The 8,108-nt window shown below is 40.5% G+C and overlaps 1 long non-coding RNA gene across 1 annotated transcript; it reads right to left on the reverse strand.

Moving 5' to 3' along the window:
- Positions 1 to 690: 690 nt before the first annotated feature.
- On the reverse strand, positions 691 to 7,476 carry LOC123980807. The gene is made up of 5 exons (XR_006827557.1): positions 7,421 to 7,476; positions 4,909 to 5,225; positions 3,247 to 3,378; positions 1,328 to 1,565; positions 691 to 981 (listed from the first exon to the last, which is right to left on the reverse strand). It is a non-coding gene; the product is annotated as an uncharacterized LOC123980807 (long non-coding RNA).
- Between the last annotated feature and the right edge of the window lie 632 nt (positions 7,477 to 8,108).

The raw sequence follows: 8,108 nt of genomic DNA on the forward strand, positions 1-8,108 counted from the left end.
TGTTTTATTTAAAAAAGAATGAAAATATTATCCAGAACAGGGGAAAATATACTTGGTATTTCCTCTACCCTCCTGGGAATAAAACAAAAACGGTTGTACAGGTATTCATCCATACAGTGGATGGAATTATTTGTGTAGCACTGTGTCAGTTAATAAAACATCTGTATTGTCCTAGTGGATCAGGAGAATGGTCACATTTCTTCCAGAAACAGCAACTCAATATCACAACTCTGTGACCAAGTGCTCCATATTGCCACACTACAAACTGTCTCTATGCTGCGTCTGTTACTCTGTCCTGGTTCTGGAAGATCAGCCATGTGTGGCGCACGGAAACACAGTAGTCTGGATGTTGTCCAAAGTCCTTCAATTCTGGCCTGTAAAGGAATATGTAATTGTTAAAAACCCCAAATTGGAAAGACTGCTGTAATAGGACAGAACATTCATCAACATGATCAGATATTTCTATTGAACAGGACTTTGTTGTTCTCTAACAGGACTTCTGAGTCCATATTACATGCCAGTTCAACATACATAACACAGATGAGCCAATGGCTGAAGCAGAGCTGTAGTTAGTGGTGGTGTATCAGTAAACAACAATAAAAAAATAGTGATAGATTAAATTTATTTAGCATTTAGCATTTTTTTAGCACTTTATTTTTGACACCCAAAAGGCTTAGGGGGAAACACCAGAGAAACTTTGAGTACACTGGAAGATAATATACTAATATTATAATATACAGTGTGTATATATATATATATATATGTTCATATGCCATTGTTGGAGCGTGAAGCTCTATGCAGGTCTTAGAATATGAGCTCCTTGACTTGCAGTTCATCCTCCCCGTCCTCTGCCTCTTCTTCCTCGGACCCTGGCAGCCCTCCCTCCTCTGCTTTGCCTCGACCCCGGTCGTGTCCCGGGTCTGTGCTTGGCTCTGGAGTGTAGTCCTCATCAGAGACAACAATGCTGTCATCATGGAAGCTCTAACATGCAAAACAACGTACATGTTATGAGTCTAACACAAAATTCACATTCGTGTAGTGTAACTCATGCTAACAGGGAAATGTGTATCAACCTGTTTTTAGATTTGCATAATGTTACCGCAGCTGTTAGCAGCTGTTGCTACATAATTCAGTATTTAAACCCAATGTACTTTCCTAGTAGAATAAGTTCAGTTCAAAAGTTCAGTTGAGTTCATTCAAACTTGGCGTTTAAAGCTCAACAAAAAGAAACATGTTTTGAATTCAACCAAAATAGTTCCCAGAACCCGACTATATATGTCACATCAAAAACAATCTTTGTTGTTAGCGCTGGTATATCCGAAATTACCTGCACATCAGTCAGAGCTGTCACAGTCAGCAACAAGTAGGCTCAGCTGCAAGGACACTCAGCAGCAAGGACTGTGGCTCTTCCCTGTTGTAAGTCACCATTATCTCCGAATGCACAGTGAAGGTTTTGAAGAAAATTATGTTCCATGTGTCTGAGGTTACTGGAAATCGTCATATTTGAAGGTGTTTGTCTCCATCACATCCTGTACCCTTAATTAGGTACTGCACAGTAGGTGGTACTGGAGGCATGACAAAATATTCTGTCAGACACAGTTTGTATCATCCAGTATTTATGTGCTTCTGATAATTTTAAAAACACAAATGTAAATGAAAGTATATAAGTCTGTGTGGCTATGTAGCTGAGCATGTAGGAGGTTCAGAGGAGGTTCATCCTTTAGGGGATTCTCAGTGAATTTCTATGTAAACCATGTTCTGAATTTTAATCTCACCCTTGCCCAGCCTCGCTTTGTGCGTGTGCAGGCTTGTGTGTGTTAATAAAGAGAATGAAATGATGTCGGTGTAATTTCAGATGACTAACTGGTTGTTGAGTGTGATCCTTTCCCTTTGTTTGACTACCAGAGGGCATCGTAACTTTGTTTGACTACCAGAGGGCATCGTGATGTCTGCCAGACCCCATCATGGTATTGCGTGTCATTAATTCCGACAATATTACAATATTAATACTGGATCATTAGCCACGAATAGTGTTACATAACTGTCTGACATACCTTCTCCGACTATGTCCCAGAGTGCACTGAAGGTACAGTCTAAACAGATTAACTTCGTTCCTAGATACAATATTCATTCTAATCAGGTAGGCTGCTCATTAATTGGTGGTAAGTAACTAGCAAGGTAGCTTAATGGCCAGCCCGTCCTCACCAGAAAAATGGCCTTATAGGTTGATTGTTTTATAGTTTATTATGACCCATGTTTACATTTTTTGTCAGGTGATGTAAAAAGAGAGACAAAGTCCGCTTTGGGAGGGTGGTGGTGTGGATGCATGAGTGAAGAAAACTCAGGAGACTGGGGTTTGAGTTCTGTGTGAAAAAAAGTCAAAGTTGACATGTTTTGTAGATGATTTGTGTCACGTGACTTACGTAATGTACTTATTTAACCCAAACCATGATGTTCCTAATCCTAACCAATTGTTTTGTTGCCTAAACCTAACAAAAATAGTTTTGTTGCCTAAACCTAACAAAACTATGTTAGACAATGTTTTCCACGTATTAAATGTATGACATAGGTCAAGTGACTTACATAACATACTGAAGGTACTATATGCCTGTTGCTGGATTACCCGTTTTCATTTCAAAACCAAATCAGAAAAAACAAAAAAACAAGTTATTTTTGGTTTTAAAACGGAAAAACCAACACGTTCTCAGACTGTATCCCGACTCGTCACATATTGACGCTTGGTCAAGGCCCTTTGTCGTCGCTTGTTAACGACTTGGGTAGCCCTTTTGCGTCAATTATTGACGTTTAGGGATCCGCAGTCAAGTTAGCAACGCTTAGCAAGAACAAACATACAACTTCCGGTAAAGTTAGCAACAATAAAAATGCAACGTCCAATTAGACTTTCAAAATAAAACGCTAGCGTTTCGAAACATCGCCATTTTGAAACGCGCATTATGAAACGTTTAGGCACAGAAAATACTTGGTTGGGTTTAGGCAACAAAACTACTTAGTTAAGGTTAGGAAAAGATCATGGATGGGGTTTAAATAACTACATGACAGTTAACACATAAGTTAACTAACGTCACTTACACCCTAACTTGCCTAAATAACAATATTCAATGTTGACTTTGTTTCACATGGGACACGAACCCCGGTCTCCTGGCTCAAAGTTGGGATTCTGGCCCTCCTTCCACCCCAACCACCTTACTCTTTCTTTTCTGTTAAATATCATATACCTGCCTTTACCGTCAAAAACTGATGCTGCAGGGCTTCCCCCAAGATGTCGAACTATGATGGAAAAGGGATTCTCAGTGCGTCACAAACTGACGACTATGGCTCTTGACCATGCATCCATATGTGACGACTTGGGAGTGAGAACTGGTTGGAAAAACAGATAAACAGAAAACACACAAAACTACATCAGTTTTTGTTTTCTGTTTTATAACCAAAGCGGGAAAATATTAATTTTGATATTTAATGAGTCCAATTTGTGTAGCTTTGTGTGTTACACTTGATAAACCTGCAGCAGATACACTTGGGCGATGGTGGTGCCTGATTAAATGTAATTAAGATGAGCTTGGACATCAACATAAGTGGGTTTTTAGTTTGAAAAACAGGACAATATATAGCTGCAGTACCAGAGGCTGCTATTCATAGTTTTCAGTCACGTGACATGCGCGGTGACCTAGAGGGCAAAACAACAGACCAACACCGCGACTCCCCAGTAGAGACGCCGCAAAAGCAGTCAAATTTAATGTGGCTCACCTTTCAACTTACAAAAAAGAAAGATATGAACACAAACTGCAAATGTTGGGCATATCCGATCCATATAACGTTCCAGCATCCCCTGCCGCATTTCTACCGCTAAAAACCGCCAGGTCCCTGCCCCCGTTCTATTGCGGTAATGTTTACTTTTACCTTCTGGGGAATTCCTCACCTAACACAGCCCAGGCTCGTCTCCTCCTCAGTTAGTGCATCCGAAAGCACAACAACCATCCAGCATTTTGGCAACACAAAAAGTAGGCTAAGAAACTCAAAGTAATGTATCACTTGCATATTGGTTGGCAGGCAGTGGAAAATAACATATTTTTTTGCCCTCCAAGGGATGGGTTAGAATAAGTTAAATGCATGTCCTAATTTTTAATGTAATTATAATACGCTTTTTGTTTTGAATGTTAAGATGCCTACATTGTTTACATTAACATAATTGAAATGTGCATTAGGTTATTCCCATATTCTACACTACACGCTCATCAAAACATTGTGGTACAACGCCAACAGGTCTAATAAGGGTTGAGAGTTAAACAGTGATAGTTGTAAGTTCATTAATCTGTCCTTTAACAACCATGCTCTGTTTTAATGTCAGCCTGCTTATTTCCTTACATGCCCTTCACATAATCTTGTCACGCTAGTACAACATATGTCTTACTTCTCATGAACTGTACATATCTGCATTTAACGACTGCACTCATTACACAAAAAATGAGGAGACTAGGGTGTACCATCTGCTACTAAAACGTGTAGCCTACAGTATTGACTGCACCACTGATGAGTCATACTTTAAATTTTAGCAGCACACTGACAAACACCATCCCTCCGTGGTCAGGTCTAATTTTGAAATTTTACATAGACTTTATTGCACAATATACAAGGTACAAGGTTGTTTGTCACAGAACTTGTGTATTAAAATATGGTAACATTTAAATAAACAAATAAAACAGTAGGCGATATACTGTTATTAATACACAAAGGATATATACACGTCACGTATACACCCCGAACATTCTGCAGTGCATTTTTTAATTTTGGTCCAGGGAGGATGTAAACAGTAGCAACATTTGGAACAGTGTCCATCTCAGCTGTGTTTGAGCACCAAGTCCACCTCCTCTTATCTTTTAGGAGTCTTACTTGACAGCTCAGGACGTGGACCACCCGCCGAGTGCTTGATCCGGGATGTTGATGGGGCATGTCTCTGTAAAGATGTGGGCACAGCAGTCTCTGATTTCCGTTGCTTGGCCAACCTGAGTTCCAATTAAGTCCAGACCGGAACTTTAGCAGCAGAATTAAGTCAAAGCCGGGCCAGCATGGCTCCTATCTTGGCTCTCTTTCCTCTCCTCTGAGTGATCACCGCACCCGCCGTGGTGCCTGGTCCAGTTGATAGGGCCAGGTGGGCCATTGTCCACTGCTCTTTAATCCAAATTCCCGTCTTCTACTGGCTGCTGCATCTATTTATAAGATATGCTGGATTTGAAAACAATCAGTAGGCAACATTTTCAATTTATTTATATATATATATATTTATTTTATTTATTTTTTAAGTTATATCTAGATAAACAAAATGATCAGTTATCTGACAATAGAGATTTATAACTAGTAAAATTGCCAGTAAAAACATCCAAAAAATCTATGCCACAAATGATCCAAATGTCAACAAAATCTATGCTACAAAAAATCTAAACAGATTGTCATTCTCTCAAATGTTTAATACACGGACAAACGGAAAAATACTAAATCCAGTTCTATGTTTTCAAATGCTATAAAACGTCAGTGTTAAACATTCAGTAATGTCTTTAACCACTTGTGAAACTAGACCTACATTCTCCGCATTATTAACCGTGTTAACCGTTGTATCCTATAATATTGAGGTGGCTAACTTGCTTAATATCCATCCATCCATCCATCATCAACCGTTTATCCTGTGTACAGGGTTACAGGACTTGCTTAATAATAATAATAATAATAATAATAAATGCTTACTAAGCTAAGAAATGTACTTTATCTAAGCCTGACCTCAACCAGCAGCCAGAAGGTGCCTTACATCTTGAAATCCTGTGTCCTCAACAGCTGAAAGTCATAACTTTTACACAACACTTCTGTGCACAGCAGCAGCTGTCATCATTCCCCTTTTAAAATGAACTAAACAGGGCAGTCGCACACACGGGGCCTGTTTGCAAGCAAGACAATAATTTTTTTTAAAGAATAATGTGGGTTTTTTTAAAATTGTGCTTTCCAAGTCATGGCTTACACATTTGCTGTGAGCTTCTGTACAAACAACAAAAAAAGGACCTGTGGTTGACCTGTAGTCAACAGGGTATTCAGATTTGAGTAAAACAGCTTTTACTGTCTCTGCCTGTCTGAAAGAATAAAGCATCCAACAACCTGCAACCTCTTCCCCTCTCTTTTTTCTGTGTTTTTTTGCCATTCCTCTCTTCCTCAGGTCAGTGAAAGGGCAGTCACTTGTTTCGGTTTGAAACACCTGCCATGTTCAGCTGTTGTGTGTGTCTGTGTGTGTTTGCCTGTGTGTAGCAGAGAATGTGTTTTCTAATGTGTGTGTTAGAGCGTTATGTGGACAGTTATGTGCTAATGTTTTTCTCTGTGCATGCTTTTGTGTCTGTCTGTGTGCCTGTAGAGGTGAAACAATAACCAGGGTATCATGCCGTTCAGCCCTGTTTATAGAGACAGATACAGCATGTCAAGGAAGCAAAATCCCTCAAAAACATTTCTGTTGCACTCTCTTGACTCTTTTGTTTCTCTCAATCTCAGCTTCTATCTCTTTGCCCCTCTCCACCCATGTATGCCCCCCCCCTATTTTTGTTTCTACATCCTCTTTTGTACTCTTTTAAAACCCCGTTTTATTAGATGACACTAAGAAACAAGTAAATGCTGCATAAAATATTAATGACATTAATGCATGGATCTCCAAACAGAACTGCAGGACCAAGGGTCATGTCATTAAATTTAAATTGAATTAATATTTTTTCTTCAGTGTATCAATATTCTAATGCATTGCTGCCTTGCTTGTGCTCGTAAGCCACTTTAGACTCATAGTCTATCCATCCATTTTCTGTCACTTATCTGGTGACGAGGCCAGGCAAGGTAGTCCAGATGTCCCTCTCCCCAGCATCGTTTTCCAATTCCTCTTTGAGGATCACCAGGCTCATGACCATTGGTGAGCATTGGAACATAGATCGACAAGTAAATTGAAAGCCTTGCCTTCTCGCTCAGCTCCCTCTTCAACATGATGGTTGCACCATTACTGCTGTTGCCGCACAAATCTTTTGGTCGATCTCGCGGCCATTTTACCCTTAGAGGGATTTAAGGTTGCCATCACGACAGGCACCAACGACCTTCTGACATTCACAGTTCACAGTTTTCAGTCACGTGACGTGCGCGGTGACCTGGAGGGCAAAACAACAGACCAACATGGCAGCTCACACCATGACTCCCCCGTAGCGATGCCGCAAAAGCAGTCAAATTTTAGGTGGATCACCTTTCAACTTAAGAAAAAGAAAGATATGAACACAAACCAAAAGTGTTGGGCACATCCAATCCATATAACGTTACAGGATCCGCTGCCGCATTTCTATCGTTGAAAACCGCCTGTGGTATGTTTACGTTTACCTTGTGGGGAATCCCTCACCTAAAAGCCCAGGCTTGTCTCCTCCTCAATTAGTGCATCCGAAAGCACAACAACCATCCAGCATTACCAGCAACTCAAAGTAACAGTGTACCACTTGCTTATTGGTTGGCAGGCAGCGGAAAATAACGTTTTTTTTTGCTCTACATGGAAGCGTTTTCCTTGGAATGTGACGTCACGTGAAAACTATGAATAGAGGCGGGTGTTAAAGAATTGGGGAAATGGGCCTCAGTCAGATGTTCCCAGTTAACCCTCGCTACACGTTTGGGTTTACCAGGTCTGTTCGGCAGTCTCCCCCAGGTGGTGATCAGTCGCTCTTCTCTTCATCCAATGTCCAAGACATATGGATGCAGATCTGATGATACTAACACAAAGTAGGTGATTGATCTTTGGCCTGAGGTGTTCTGAGGAGCTGATATAGATTACCACTGTCATCAGTGTGGCCTCATAAGGCTTGTCCCTGTCGTACAGAACTAACAATTTTTCCTCAAGCAGTGCCTTACCCCTTCCTGCCGTTTACCCAGTGCACTGGATAACTGAGCACTGATTGGATTCAGCTGATGTGCACTAACTTCACATAGTGGCACTGGGCTTGGAAGTTTAAGGGTGCTATAAATATGTAAATGGATTTATTCCAAATTTGAAGCCTGCACTAATAAAAGCAGCATCAGCTCTTTGCCCAGGAGAGCAC

Source organism: Micropterus dolomieu, linkage group LG12 (genome assembly GCF_021292245.1).
Source record: "Micropterus dolomieu isolate WLL.071019.BEF.003 ecotype Adirondacks linkage group LG12, ASM2129224v1, whole genome shotgun sequence".
In the NCBI taxonomy this organism is placed as follows: Eukaryota; Metazoa; Chordata; class Actinopteri; order Centrarchiformes; family Centrarchidae; genus Micropterus; species Micropterus dolomieu.